The sequence below is a fragment of the Odocoileus virginianus genome, unplaced genomic scaffold, assembly GCF_023699985.2.
Source record: "Odocoileus virginianus isolate 20LAN1187 ecotype Illinois unplaced genomic scaffold, Ovbor_1.2 Unplaced_Scaffold_4, whole genome shotgun sequence".
Lineage (NCBI taxonomy): Eukaryota > Metazoa > Chordata > Mammalia > Artiodactyla > Cervidae > Odocoileus > Odocoileus virginianus.
Genome location: NW_027224266.1, coordinates 4093933 through 4110452, shown reverse-complemented (window position 1 = coordinate 4110452; position 16520 = coordinate 4093933). Strand labels below are relative to the sequence as shown.

Genomic DNA, 16520 nt, shown 5'->3' with positions numbered 1-16520 from the left:
ACCCCACGGGCACAGACCCCATGGGCACAGACCTCAGGGGCAGAGACCCCACGGGCACAGGCCTCAGGGCCACAGACCCCAGGGGCAGAGACCCCACGGGCACAGGCCTCAGGGGCAGAGACCCCACGGGCACAGGCCTCAGGGCCACAGGCTCCAGGGCCACAGATCCCATGGGCACAGGCCTCAGGGCCACAGATCCCAGGGGCAGAGACCCCACGGGCACAGGCCTCAATGCCACAGGCTCCAGGGCCACAGATCCCATGGGCACAGGCCTCAGGGCCACAGATCCCAGGGGCACAGACCCCACGGGCACAGGCCTCAGGGCCACAGGCTCCAGGGCCACAGATCCCATGGGCACAGGCCTCAGGGCCACAGATCCCAGGGGCAGAGACCCCACGGGCACAGGCCTCAATGCCACAGGCTCCAGGGCCACAGATCCCATGGGCACAGGCCTCAGGGCCACAGATCCCAGGGGCACAGACCCCACGGGCACAGGCCTCAGGGCCACAGGCTCCAGGGCCACAGATCCCATGGGCACAGGCCTCAGGGCCACAGATCCCAGGGGCAGAGACCCCACGGGCACAGGCCTCAATGCCACAGGCTCCAGGGCCACAGATCCCATGGGCACAGGCCTCAGGGCCACAGATCCCAGGGGCACAGACCCCACGGGCACAGGCCTCAGGGCCACAGATCCCAGGGGCAGAGACCCCACGGGTACAGGCCTCAGGGCCACAGATCCCAGGGGCAGAGACCCCACGGGCACAGGCCTCAGGGCCACAGACCCCAGGGGCAGAGACCCCACGGGCACAGGCCTCAGGGCCACAGATCCCAGGGGCAGAGACCCCACGGGCACAGGCCTCAGGACCACAGTGTTCGGGTTTACAGGCTCTAGGGGCACTGGGCACTGCCTGGCCCAATGTCACTGTCCGCACCCAGCCAACAATGGTCATTCACCTCCAACGGCAGCAGGACCCCCTGCAGCCCCGGGTGCCTGGGTTGTCTCCGCCAGGCTCTGTCCAGAGCCACCCTGTACTGAGGATCTTGCATCACAGGATCCAGGCCTTGACGGACCCGCGCCAGCCGTTTTACTGGAGGATAATGCGGTGCCCAGTGGATGCAGACCCCGCAGACCCCACAGCCCCCACTGCGCCGCCCCCTCGGGGCCCCAATTCAGGCAGCCAGACCGCAGGGACCCCGGAGGGAGGCCCCCCAGCTGCCCCCAAGCCCTGAGCCCTGTCTGGTTTTCTCTCTTTAAAAAAAATCCCAAGGGCAAAAATCAAATGAATCCCGAGTGTCAACCTCACTTGGGTTATTTTTTAATGTGTCACTATTTTACATTCTTAGATGTGCAGACTTTCCTCAGAGGCACAATTTTTACATACAAGCCCTGAAGGTCTTTAATAAACTGGGATTATTTCACCTAAGCCATGGCTTTGGTGGTGGTTGTGGACAGTTATTTTTTTTGTGATGTTCTCAAGTGTATCCAGACCCAAACTAGGGTCAGTTTAAACTCCTGAAGCCTTGTTATTTCTCTCAGGCAATAAAGCTGTAATACCAAGAAAGTAAAAATTAGTATTAACAAGATGACTGTTTTTTAAGTTTTTCGATGAGTTACTAACACATGAACTGTGGCATCGTCACCATTTTACGTGTCCAGCTCACTGGTGTTCGGTGGACTCACCTTGTTGTACAACACATCTCTAGGATTCTTTTCTGCTTGCACAGATTCTTTTCTCCCCAAGGAGCACCAACTTCTCGGTTCCCTCTCCCCCAGCCCCCACCCCAGCCCTCTACTTTCTGGGTCTCTGAGTCTGGCTGCGGTAGATTCTTCCTAGAAGTGGGGTCCTGCAGTTGTCATCTTTGGTGAGGGGCTCACTTCACTGAGCATCCTGACTTCAAGGTCCATCCCTGTTAGCATGCCACAGGAAGGTCGTCGCTTTTCACAGAGGGTTTCACGGTGTGTAATCTACACTGAAGTTGCCTATGAAATATCGGAAACATCCTTCAGAAGAGAATGCACTTCCATATTTGTTTCAGTTTTTGCACAGTGTGTGAAATGCAATTTTCACACATTTTGGGGGGAGAAAAAGCTAAACGTACCCAAAGTTGACCTTGTCACTTTAATGTTGAGGCCCTGGGCCCCTCCAGGTGTGCCGCAGGGGTGGGGCGCTTGCTTGCACGGTTGTCCCCAGCCCAGGCCGTCTCCTCCAGGCTGCAGCTGTGCGAAGGCACTTCTGGGATGTGGTTGTCTCCCTATAAAATCACTGACATTTTTGACATCCCTGGGTTGTTTGCAGAAGGTAAATAGCTAAACGGTTGGAAATGAGTCGGTTTGTTTGTTTTTCAGGTGTTTTCAACCTTGTTACATTCGAGGTGACGTCCCCCTGCCCCCTTCCTCTCTGTCTCTTGCTGAGTGATCACCCGTTGGTCAGCCGCCCCTCTTCCTCTTCTCTATTTTTTTCCTTCTTTCTTGTTTCAATGGGGCTCAAAAGATCCCTGAACTTTTCTGTTTACTTCATCCCTTTCTTTCCCCCTTTTTTTAATTGTGATAAGTTTACGTAAGAATCAGCTATTTCAAAGTGTACAATTCAGTGGCATTTACTCCATTTACAATGTTGTGCACCCACAGCCTCTATTTTCAAAACACTTTCATCCCCCAAGGGAAATCTCTGCACCATTCAGCACTCTTCCAAGCTTCCTCTCCCCCAGCCCAGAAAACCACTGATTTAGATTATTTCTCTATGGACTTCCCCATTCTCCATTTTTCCTAAAAATGGAATCAGAGACTATCTGACCTTTGCTGTCTGGAGTCTTTCACTTGGCATGCTGTTTTCGAGGTTCATCCAAGTTGGCACAGGTCTCAGTACTTCCTTCCTTTTTAGGGTTGAATACTCTTTTCTTGTTTGTGAACACCAGATTTTGTTTATCCACTATGTGTTGATGTACATTTGAGTTGTTCCCACCTTTTGCCATTGTGAATAGTGTGGCTCTGAACATTTGTGTACAAGTATCTGAATGCCTCTTATATTTTGTTCTTATAACTTTGAAGGAGAACTTTCTTATAAAATTATTTTTTCTAAGTATACATATATGCCTTTTGCCTGGAAGTTTGGTCTGGCAGTTCCAAAAGAGATGAGCGAAGAGACAGATAACAGGCGGGTCTTACTTGATCAATCCAGCTGTACTAATGTGCTACAGATCCTGTTAAGGAAAGATTTGGTCAGCTTGAAGCCAACAACGCAGAGAGGCCAGTGGAGTGACCATGAGTCCATTAGAGCTTCATGCAGCCCACACTGGACATCTCCGGGGATGATGCCTGCACTGTTAAGGAGTGAAGCAGTGCAATGGCCAATTGCAAAGAAGAGTTTATGCTCAGTCTTGTGAGCCAACCAGACACCAGAACTCAGAATTTGTGTCCTCACTGATCTTTTCAAGTGCTACATGGTGACACCAGCTGAAGTCCTGCTCCCTTCCCAGACAAGCAAATAAATGCAGCTTTGTTTCAGATTACTGTTTGGTGGTCTTTGTTTATTTCCTTCTAATGGTCCTCACCAAGGTTGGTAATTCAAAGCAACTGCCACACTGATGAAGACTGTACTCCTGGAAATAAAATCCCAGAGGGTGTCTTCATTCAAACAGCTGTGTAGAGAGGACTTCCCATGTACCTTGTACTGTATGAGGCCCCAGGTGGGACGGGGAGAATGCAGATACCAAAGAAAAATACCTCTTTAGAATGTAGGTCTCATCCAAAAGTCATGTAATTTTATCTATCAGCAATTTAAGCTAGATTCCCTGTATGATAAAGTCTCAATAGAATAATGAATGTTACATATCTAAAGATGAGTACACGACAGAGAAAATGGGAATAGCAGAAGATTCAAGGTTTTAGTGACTTATGCCCCTGCCACAAGTTGGATGTCGGGACATAAACCAAAGAAATGATGGAAATAGGACTCCAGAGAGAAAATATTGCCCAGCTCATGAAATCTGGGTACGTGTATCTGCACAGAGGATTTGTACTTGTTTATAAGTGATAAATTTAAAAATCTCTCATTCAATTCTAGATTGCTGTTTTGAGAAATCTTGAGGAAAAGAATCCTAAGAAACTTTTATTACTATTTCTTTAAATTAACAGAAGCATATTAGGTTTCTTGCTAGACAGACTATCTGCAACGCCCTGTTCTTACTTTTGCCACCTCTCAGCAGATACCAATATTGGCCTGTTGGCTTTTGCTGTGTTTTGCTTCCTGAAATAGCACCACGACCCCCTGTTCCTTAGAGAAAACTGTTTATTCTTACTGGCAAAGGAGAAGACAACATTGACAGTCTTAGTAGTGTTTTAGATAGTTAAATGTCTTTTCCTACAAAATCTAATAAAATAATCCTTCAACTCCATTACTTAAGTATTTGATCTGCAGGGAAAATGTAAAACTTAGCTGCTTTAATTGCATTTTGAGAAACACCTAGGCTCTAAAAAAACAAAATTTTCCCCTCTGTTCTTACTTTCTGCTAGGCACTATTCTGTTTTTACCTGTTTTAATTCACTCAGTCTTTGCAAGGAAGGTACAGTTAGATGAGGAAACAAGCATGAGTGCTGAAATAATTTTCTCTTGGTCAGCCAGCTATGAAGTATCAGAGCCCAGAGTTGGACCCAAGCCTCCTGGGGTCAGAGACCACGTAATTTAACATACTAACCTCTCCACTGCCCACTGAGGGCAAGACATGGACTTGTCCCCACTGGGCTCATCATATGATTGGAAAGACCTCAAAACATGTGGATGAAATGACAGATTACCATCTGTCACTTAGCTATATGTTGGTGTTTCTGACCATTTGAAGGAGAAAGATTCAGTACTCAGCTGAATGTTGATATATTCTCTTTATATGTTATGCTCATATATTCAAAGACATAATTGAGATCTAGACCAAGCAGGTTTTCTAATACTGTGCCCTGTATTAGAGAGATTCTTCCACTCACTCACAGGCAGGGCTGGAGATCTACAGACCCTCCCCGTGGGTCTGGCTCTCTCAGAGGGAAATGAGTGGGCAGTGAAAGTCCAAGTTTACTTTGAAGAAGAGCTTAATCCCTGGATAAGAGGCCTCTGGCATTTGGTGAAGGTTATAAATCATTTCTCAGAATAACATTTTTATGTGCATAAAGTATATGACATTACAAAGGAAGCCCACTGTACTAAAATACAACCCTGAAAGTATATACATAATACATATATAATAATATACATGTATATATATAAATAATACATATATAATAATATACATGTATATATATAAATAATACATATATAATAATATACATGTATATATATAAATAATACATATATAATAATATACATGTATATATATAAATAATACATAATAAATATGCTTCTTTGTTAATGTATTAAATAATAAGATTTAGCAGAACTAATAATTATCATAATTTCAAAGAAGTGCTGAGCATGAATGATATTTTGAGGTATCTGCAGTAAATGAAAACACCTGTGATTTCTAATTTGCTTCAAAGACACAGACATTGTTAATACTACTGTGGTCTGTTACCTGAGTCATTTGTGGGAAATAATACATTTCACTTAGAGATCAGAGAATATAAACATATAAAGCACTAAGCATTTTCTTTTCTCATTAAGTTCATGGATCCCCTGGAAATGTCATTGGGCCCCAGGTTAAGAACACTTGCTCTAATGGAAGCTCCTCCCCTGGCAAAAGAAGTAGGTAATAAGCATCATCTCCAGCAGTGTGTGCTATATGAACAGGACTGTGCTGTGTTTAGTCGCTCAGTCGTGTCTGACTCTTTATGACCCCATGGACTGTAGCCCACCAGGTTCCTCTATCTGTGGAATTCTCTAGGCAAGAATACTGGAGTGGGTTGCCATGCCCTCCTCCAGGGGATCTTCCCAACCCAGAGATCAAACCCAGGTCTCCCACATTGCAGGCGGATTCTTTACCATCTGAGCCACCAGGGAAATCCAAGAATTCTGGTATGGGTAGCCTATCCTTTTTCCCGGGGATCTTCCTGACCCAGGATTCGAACCAGGGTCTCCTGCATTGCGATGGATTCTTTACCAGTTGAGCTACCAGGGAAGGCCTGTGAACAGGGCTATCAGGGACCATTTGCTCACACTGTACATAGTGACTAGATAACTGAATGGTTAGCACAGCAGCTTGGAAATGCATGCATTATTCATTTAATCCTCAAAAAGACCCTATTGGTAGTTAGTGTTGTTAACTTCATTCATTTCAAGTGAGGAAACTGAGATGAATATAATTTGCAATGTAATTTGTCAAAGGTCACACATCTAAGGACAGGTCAGCATTTGAATCAGGTAGTCCAGCTCCAGAACCGACAGTCTTAACCACTAAACTGAAATTAGTAAGTTTAGAGCACTAGTCTAAGAACACCTGGGGCTAAGTATAACTGCCATTTATAGAGTTATTTCCCTAGAAAAATACTTAAATCATTGGACGACAACTCTTCCATAGACTAGGGCTTCCTCCATATAGAGGCCAGGAATTACCGAACACCCTCTAGTTGCCAGTTACCCACTCTGTTGAATAAGCATTATCCCAAAGTGACCTTATTCTGGGTTGCCTGGACCACAAATTGGCTGGGGCTGGAGCAGAATGGAGAGCAGCATTCCCACGGAATTCAGCTTCCTAACTGGAGGGCATGTCACTTCTAAAGAGCTCTGTCGGGTACTCTGAGGGGTCTGAGACTACCCTGCAACCTAACAAGTCGGCCTTAATTTCATGAATGCTGGCAGAAGACAAGAATATTGGGTCAGAGACAAAGGACTTTATTACTCTTAGCACAACAGGCAGTGTGAGTTTCATGTGTGTCTTGGTTTCCTCGCCCACCCAAGTCCTGTGGGGACAGCACAGAGGTGGGTCCAAGTGAATGCTGCACACACAGCGGATGTGTGTCACGGGGGAAGAACCCAAGTGGAGGAAACAATAATATTTTTAAAGAGGCTGTAAACAAACCTGCCCAATTTTTTGCTCAAGAGAAAGACATTATCTTTATTATGACAGTCCACAAACAAATCTGTCTTTGGCCCCATTAGAGAGATACTATCTCCTTTTCCTAAGACTGTTCACTGTACAGACTTCCTGGGAAAGTTAGTCTGTGATAAAGGCGTCAGCGTCTCTGCTCATAAGATATCCAGAAACAAGGAAAACATGGAGAAGGGTCCCCCAACAGACTTCAGGTGCTGGCTACTGGAATTCCTCAACAACTCCTTTAAATAGCTAGTGTCCAAGTCCAGATGGCGGCACTCAAGCCGTTCGTGTGTGCCGTCACTGATAAGGTTGTTTTCTCATGCTCATTCTATAAAAAGAGAGTAACAGGATGCCGGTCACTCTACCAGAACGCAGGGATACTATGTACCCAGGAGAGTGCAGTGGCACTTCTCGAATGAAGGAAGCGGACCTGAGCCTTCTCTTCTCTTGCTACCTTGCCCTTTCAAGTTTTCCTGTCCCCCAATAAAGCTGACAGCTCCACTCATTCCAAGCCCTGATGCATGACATGTGATACCCAAACGGTCTCAGAACAGCAGATAAAGAAAAATAACAGACAACTAATACTTCCCAGCAGTCAGGAGGAGGAACATAAAACAGGACAGGCATCCAGCAAAACAGAATTGCTAGAGGTGGATAGATAGCAACTTAAAAAAAAAAATCATAAACATTTTGGAAATGGATGCTATGGCTTTAAACTTCAAAATACATTAGCTGAATTAAGGGAGAGGACAGCTACTGTGGTGGCCAGAGTTAGTAACCTGGGTGTAAGGGAAGAAATATTCAAGGGATAATGTCTCAAAAATTTTAAAAAGATGGAACTTAGAGAAACAAAAGTTAAGAGACTTGGAGGATATATCTAGGAGATACAGCAAGCAAAAATAGGAGATCAGGAAGGAGGGAAAGGAACTGATGGAGGTGAAGCATGATTAAGCAAGTAAAAAATTCAATTTTCCTTGAGCAAAACAAAGACCCAAGTTTACAAACTGAAAAAAATGCACCGAGTTCCCAGGTTCCCTTAGAAGCACAGTAGACAATCTACCCATTATAGTAGATTAATTACTGTTCAGCAAGTATTGAGTCCCTCCCCTTTATTTTTTTTTATTCTTTTGATTCCCTCGCCTTTAACATGGAGCAAATTCTACTTTCCCAACTCTTCAGCTCGAGTTTTATCATGTGACTCACTTTGGCAGACAGACTCTTAATGGATATGACACAAGAAAAAACTTGACATACACCTGCACAGTGGGCTCACCATCCCACGCTTCTGCTTTCTGCCCTGAGAAGTGCCTGCTTTGGGAGGCTCCTGATCCGAGGAGGTTGACAAATACATCAAGCAGACCTGGACCCAACTTGGATCTCAGAGGCAAGCCCAGCCTAGATTTGTAGATGTGTGAGTGACAAAATGCTTATTGATTAATACTAATGAGATTTTTGTGGTAGTTTGTTACACAGCATTACTGTAGCAAAAGCTGATATACACACTTAGTCAGAACCTGGTAAAATTATAAATCTCAATAATGAAAAACAAATCCTAATTTTCTAGTCAGAAAGAACAAGTTTTCCATAAATAAAAAGTAAGATAAGTATTGGGCTTTTCTTATACAATGTTGGAAGTCCTAGAAACTAGATGTTGAAGTAACATCTAGGAGATTACTGAGGGTAAAGGACTACAACCACAAATCCCATACCCAGCCAGTATTTCATTCATCCATCCTGGCTTTTAAGAATTAAAAAAGTTGAACAACAACATGCTCTCATCGAGAAAAATCATTCTAACCACTCAATCATAAAAAAAGAATGAAATAATGCCATTTGCAACAACATGAATGGACCTGGAGATTGTCATACTGAGTGAAGTGAGTCAAAGAAAGACAAATACCATATGATATCACTTATATGTGGAATCTTAAAAAATGATACAAATGAACTTACTTACAAAACAGAAATAGATCATAGACATAGAAAACAATCTTAGGGTTATCAAAGGAGAAAAGGGGTAGGGGAGGATGAGTTAGTTGTTTGGGATTAGCAGATACAAACTACTATGTGTGAAATAGATAACCACAGCACAGGGAACTATATTTGGTATCTTGTAATAACTATAATGGAAAAGAATCAGGAAAAGAAGCTACACACACACACACACACACACACACACACACACACATATCTTTGCTGTACACCTGAAACTAACAACGTGGTCAATCAACTATTCTCTAATATAAAATTAAAAGTTAAAAAACACAAATCCCCCAAATTAATTAATTAAATGGGTAATGATTGGATTTCTAAAAATAAGTAGTATGTATTTTTTTAGTATGTAGTTTAATATAAATCAATCACCAAAGTCTTAGAATATGTAATATAAATACTAGATAAGGATTCTTAAAACAAAAGAGGTTGCTGCAAAGACAATTTTATAATAATCTAGAACTAAACTTTCAGAAAACCCTAGACGTTGGATCAGGTGAGCATGGAGGTAGAGTGGAGAAACAGCATTTGAAATTTCTCAACTAGAGCAGGAAGAGAAATTAAAATAGTCTAACAATATCATCTTATTGGAGTAAGGAATTCAGGGAAAAATATCCTGTCTTGGTGAGAAAAATAGCTGAGGTGCCTTATGTTCAAATAATGGTAACAGAATAAGTAGTTGATTAAGAATACCAGAAAAGAACAAGTTGCCATTAAAAGAATGGAAAAGTACAATGGAATGCCATTAACAATGGCAAAAAATAGAATGGATAGCAACTTAATAAGACCAGAAAAATAAGAAAAAGGAAAAAGAAGGACCATCAAAGTCAAACGGTATACCATAAATACAACACAGAAGGAATAAAACCAAGTATACCAGTCATTCAATAAATGCAAACAGACTTGATTCTATCGAAAGACCAAAAATGTCAAAATGAGTTTTAAAAAATGAAACCAAACCCAGCTATACAGTAAGTTATAAAAAAGAAGAGGAAGAAGAAGAGACAGCAAGGCCAATGCCATAAAAAACAGAAATGGCAATATTTTGATCAGGAAAGGGGGAATTGAAGATGAAAGTACCTTTGAGAGACTGAAGAGGTATATCATGGAATAACAGAAGGTACAAGTGTCAAAAACTTTTATGTTCCAAGCAACACAGCAGCTAAATACAGAAGAAAGCAAGCCTAGGACTGAGCTTAGAAAGATGCCAACATTTACAGCTTGGGAAAAGAAATAACAGCTGGGAACCTGCCTGGCGGTCCAGTGGTTAGGACTCTGTACTTCACTGGGTTTGATCCCTGGTCAGGGAATTAAGATCCCACATGCTGTGCAGTGTGGCCAAAAATAAGTAAAAATAAAAAGAATAAGCTGGAATGGGAGCCTGAGGAGTGATCAAGAAAGTAGAGGAAGAGCAGGAAGGTGGGTGGATGGTAATTTCTGGAAGCCTCAACCTACATACAGGTAAAGGCAACTCCAGCCACAGCAGTCAGACAGCTTCAGGGTCAGAAAAGACAGAACCTGGGGGAAAACATGTCCTTCCCTGCAGGCAGGCTGAGGGAGACGTGGGTCTTTTCTCACAGCCCTCCATTCTCCCACATCTGCAATTTGTAGCAGATTGTAATTGAGATGCACAGTGCAGAATTAGGTTCTTTTATCTAAATGGGAGTTTTGTAGGCTTGGAGTTGTTAAGAAAGGAGCAGCTGCCTGATGTATGGGTGACACTGTGGAACACACCAGTAGTGGAAATAGAAAGAGGGTGTCCATTATCTCCCATTAAAGACTGATTTAACTTCCTGAGACTTAAAAAGTGAGTCCATGGTAAGACAATGTACCGCTTCAGACCCACTAAAAATCCCCCTTTCTCTTCTATTGACTAATCAGGAGTCTATATTTATTGTCAAGTTATAGCAATAGGTTTAGGAAATTTTTTCTAATATCTATAGGAAATATGACTGTTTAATATTGGCAAATACAAGTCAGACCCCATTGCTGTGCCATAATATGTGCAGAGCTTTCATTTTTCAGTAATGGGAATTTGTGGCAACTGGTAAAATTTCAAAACACTCTCATTGTGCACATAGACTGCCCCCCTACAGACACAGACACACACACACACACACACACACACACACACAGACAGCCTCTCTTTTTTTTTCTGGAACTGGTAGTAAATTATGAAAGAAAAATAAAGCTCTGCACAAAATACAGATATGATCAGGATGCCACTTACCTGGGATTGTTACCTCTTCCTAGCCTTTGAGGAGATGCTGGCATTTTCAACGTGCAGGGAACTGGAGCAGGAGGACAAAATATAGCTGGCCTGATTCAAACAGGCGGAGGGAAGTGAAAGAATAGCCGATGTCCCAAACACTTCTTCCCCTGGTGTGGGGACTTGGGAGCTATTATTAAAGGGTATAAACTTGTAACTAGTAGATAAATAAATTTTGGAGATTTAATGCACAGCACAATGATCACAGACAACAATATTGCATTATATACTTCAAAGTTGCTAAGAGACTAGATCTTAAATGTTCTCATCACAAAAAAGAAATTTTAATCATGTGAGGTGATAGAGGTGTGAACAAACTCTATGGTAATTATATTGCAATACACAAGTGCTCAAAGCAACATGTGGTACACTTTAAACTTACACGGTATATGTCAGTTATATCTCAAAATTTTAAATGAATTTTTAGAAAACTTCCACTGAGTAGAACATTCGGAAATGGCTAACAGCATCCACTCAGGAATGTACCTTACAAAGAAACAGATACAAGTAAGGTCTGTTGTTCAGTTGCTCAGTTGTGTCCATTGGGAGGGACCCCATGGACCGCAGCACACCAAGCTTCCCTGTCCTTTACCATCTCCTGGAGCTTGCTCAAACTCATGTCCACTGAGTCGGTGATGCCATCCAACCATCTTGTCCTCTGTCGTCCCCTTCTCCTCCTGCCTTCAATCTTTCCCAGCATCAGGGTCTTTTCCAGTGAGTTGGCTCTTTGCATCAGGTGGCCAAAGTATTGGAGCTTCAGCCATGCTGAAGAGCCACGCTACCCAAAGTGCGGTCCCTGGACCAGCAGCATCAGCGTCACAGGGGAGCCTGTTAGAAATGCAGATGCAGGGCCCCATCCCAGACCTACTGAATCAGAATCTGCATTTTGCCAAGATCCCCACAAAAGTCTGCAAAGTGCCACTATAGACACATCTCCCAGCGAACTAATAAAGATTAGACACCCAAGTATGTTGAAGTGGGATGCAGCCTGGACCTTTGTATCTTTACCAAGTTGCTCAGGGGACTCTGATGCTCGGCCCAAGTCTGAGCACCAGTGCACGAGAGCTGTGCTGTTCAACACAGGAGCCGGTAGTCACCTGTGGCAATATATTTACATCTACATTTAAATTTATTTGAACAAAAATTAAAATTCAGTCGTACTAGCCACATTTCAGTGCTCACATGTGGCCACATGTGGGCTACATATGGCTAGTGGCTACCCTATTGGATGGTGCAGGTATAACACTTCCATCATTGTAGAAAGTTCTGTTGGGCAGCACTAGTTTATTGGTTCTCAGTCTTGGCTACACGTCAGAATGACTGGCTAGGGTTTTATTGTTGTTAGTTTGTTTTAGTATAGAAAGCTTATTTCATTTTTTTAAATGTTTACTTATTTATAGCCACACCTTGCAGCATGTGGGATCTTAGTTCCCTGACCAGGGCTTGAACCCATGCCCCCTGCAGTGGAAGCACAGAGTCTTCACCACTGGACCACCAAGGAAGTCCCAGAATAAATAAAAGAATGTTTATTTTAGGCCTCATCCTATAGATACTTTATCTTCATAGAAAGTTGACCTACTGTTTTCTAGTAAGGACACTATTAGGAAAACCAAGCTCTTGATCTCAATGAAACCTCACATTTTTTTTTTTTGAAACCTCACATATTTATATTCAGATAATCATGTGAGATACTGTCATTTCGAAACCCAAGCAGGACCCTGTGGGGCCCTCCCCAAGGACAAAACCCTTTTCACATCCCTCATTTTGTGTTTGTAGGAAAAAGGCTTCAGCCTCTAGACCTTCCCTGAGTTCCAAAGGGCAGATTCAAACAGTTACTAATTAGGGAAAGGAAGGAATACAGAAACAGGAGGAACACTTAAGAAACAACAGTGCAGCGGTGAAAGCAGCGTCCTGGTTCCTCCTCAAGGGGTATGCATAGTTGTATATTTCTGAGTTCTCCTACAGGAACTAAAGTCCCCACCCATGCGGAGGACAGTAACTTCAGGCTGAGCACAAGCATGTGGATCCCAGACTGGTTGGAACCAAAAGGCTGATGACTGAGATTCCTGGAGTGCCACCCTATTACCTCACCACCAACCAATCAGAGGAAGGTCACATACACTGCATACCTTCCCCTAAATTTTGTTTATGAAAACTCTTCCCTGAAAACCACCAGGGCAATCAGGCCTTTTGGGCACAAGCCACCAGCTCTCCTTGCTTGGCCCTGCAATAAACTTTCTCTGTTTCCAACCCCAGCATTTCAGTTTGTTTGGCCTCGTGGCGAGTCAGGCATGCAAACTGGGGTAGGACAATTTAAGTTTGCTGAATTCCAGGCTATGATGCCTGGTTCTGCATAGGTAATTTCATTTTCCTTTTTATTAGCGGGAAAAAAAAATCTCATAAAAACACTAAGAGAAACATGAAAAGATTTCACACAACCATTACATTCCCTCTCTGACGTAGTCATCTTTGTTCAGAGGCATTCCTTTCTAGTCCTTGCATACTTGTGTACAGAATCTGATTTTTCACAGGCCACCCTAGCCTGGCTGTTCAACAGATTTATGACCATTGCAAAACTGAATCTCAACAAGATCGGCCCCCACCCTCAACCTTCAGAATATACCAAAAAGTCATCTCCAGATGTCTGCCTTCCCTGGGCGGGGGTGGGGGGGTTCTTATTTGTCCCACATGTATCTTTGCACAAACATAACATGCTTCTTCAGCCTCTGCTTCCACAAAGACAGCAGTGCCCCAGGGCCCCAGGTTATTTAGCGGTGTCCTTTGCTGCTTCTAACTCCTAGACATGACTCCATTTTGCACTGCAAGAATCTCAACAAGTCACTCCCCTGGGTTACATTCATAAGAGCACCTCTGTATGGAGACTTGCATGATGGGCCACTTTTTCTTGCTGTATCCCCTTGTTCCAGCCCAAGTCCCTAGAAGATCTACTTGACATTTGACTACATGGAAATATCTTCCCTCCAATCAGCCATCCCCCAACCAAGTGTGTGCCTTTGGACTCTCCCTCCTTTGGGGTTAGTAAGGAGTGGCCTTTATTCTCAATGGGGCTCAGTCCTAGAGGTGGGAGAGCCAGTGGGGGCTACTCTCTAGGTGCAGTTTGCAGGCTTCTCACTGTAGTGGCTTCTCTTGTTGAAGAGTTTGGACTCTAGAGTGAGCGGGCTTCAGTAGTGGCATGGGGGCTTTGTTGCCTCGTGGCATTTGGGGACTTAACAAGACCAAGGATTGAACTTGTGTCCCTGCATTGGCAGGCAGGTTCTTAGACACTGTACCACCAAGGAAGCCCCAATTACCAACAGTTTTTTTTGTTTGGCATGCTGTTAAATTTTGTGCAAGTGTCTCACCCTAACCCCAAGCCCTGATGCTTTCCATCAGGTTCAACTATGCTTCATTCAGGTAGAGCCGTGGAGGGCCAACTGCTCATGCCATCAAGTCATACCTACAAAGCCCTCCTGGTACCCAGCTTAGGCCCTGAGCTACACATAGAGGATTGCTACCTATTAATAGTTGTAATCACAGTATGCACTGTATTATAATCTTCATAAACAATTGTTTTGTACACAATTTTCCTTGTTTCTAGGTTGCCTTGTGCTGTACTTAGTTGCTCAGTCATGTCCGACTCTTTGCGACCTCATGGACTATAGCCCTCCAGGCTCCTCTGTCCATAGATTCTCCAGGCAAGAATACTGGAGTGGGTTGCCATGCCCTCCTCCAAGGGATCTTCCCAACCCAGGGATCGAACCCAGGTCTCCCACACTGCAGGCGGATTCTTTACCATCTGAACCACCAGGGAAGCCCAAGAATACTGGAGTGGGTAGCCTATCCCTTCTCCAGGGGATCTTCCTGACCCAGGAATCAAACCAGGGTCTCCTGCATTGCAGGCAGATTCTTTACCAGCTGAGCTACCAGGGAAGCCCTAGGTTGCCTTAGTTGCCTCTTTTAACAGCCGTAAGATAGTCCACTAGGCTGATGCACTATGCTTAACTATTCTCCAATTACTGGATACTCTGCTTAGTTTCCATTCCTCATTCATTAACGAATCCTTAGATCTACAAAGGAGCTGAGTGTTCAGGTAGAGGCTTGAGTGCGATTAATTGCTCTGCCTAAAAAATGGGAGGCTTTCTGATGTCATTTCGAAGTTTGGGGGTTTGGAGGGTTTATTTTTGTTTGTTTTCTGGTGGGCAGCAGAGAAGAGAGTTAAGCAACTTATTGGGAAGCTGGAGTTCAAGTGGGAAGAAATGGTGGAGGGACATTTTCAAGAGAGAGATGTGTGATACTGAATATAAGGTATCAACTAAATGGAGGCACGACGGAGACCCTGCTGTGACTGCTGCATCTTCAGAAAATGTCTACCACAGTGCGAACTGACTCAGAGACACACTATATAGGGAGCTGTTAGGATATTTCAAATGTATACAAAAGAAGTCACTAAGAGATCAGTTCCAGCTAACACAGGCAAAGACAGGAGTAAGAGGAAAGAAGAAATGGCGGACATTTGAAAATCATGGCATTTGTTTTCTTTTCTTTAGCATTTCTTCTGATGCTAATTGGATGGTGTCAAGAGAAGAGGCCAGTACAGAGGCCTACCAAAAGAAGACTGACAGGAGTATGCCTCTAGTCAAAATCCCATTAGCTTGCAGCAGCTAGGAAGAACTCACTCCTGGGGAGCCACAGGGCACTTGAGTAAGAAGGAATATGAGGGGCTATTGGGGGATTTAGGCAGGCATTGAGCGGTTCTAAGAAGAGTTTACAGAAGAGGGGGCATGTTCTGAATTCCATGTTGCTAAGAGGTAGCAATAGTATAATAGCTGGGCATCTTCCTGTTTCTTTGAGGGGGGAAAATTAAGAAGGGACTAGAATTATTAATATATTGGTAAAGGAGCTACAGTGAATCCTGTTGGTCAAGGAAGAGGATGAACTATTAATCACTTTCTGGGTTGAGGAGTGGCCTTGACTTATTCTAGTTCCTAACGTGGTCAGAGTGGCCTTCTCTGGACATTATTTATTTTCTACACGCGCTATTTATCTTCAGCTGAGAACATCACAACCTAGCTGCCAGTAGGGCTATTTTTCATTTCCGCAGTCCCTCCTTTTGGCCAAGGGCAGTCAAGCGCAGCCTGTAGGATGCTCATCTGAGGGGTCCAGGTCCACACAAGTCAGGGCATTCTGCCCTTGCACAGCTGGATCAGTCATCAAGGGAATAAATCTGGTCATTCACGGATGC

At 43.8% G+C, this 16520-nt stretch overlaps 1 pseudogene; it reads right to left on the bottom strand.

The window, feature by feature from the left end:
• Positions 1–11334, bottom strand: part of LOC110143438 (transcription factor SPT20 homolog pseudogene) — a 55101-nt pseudogene extending 43767 nt beyond the window's left edge.
• Between the last annotated feature and the right edge of the window lie 5186 nt (positions 11335–16520).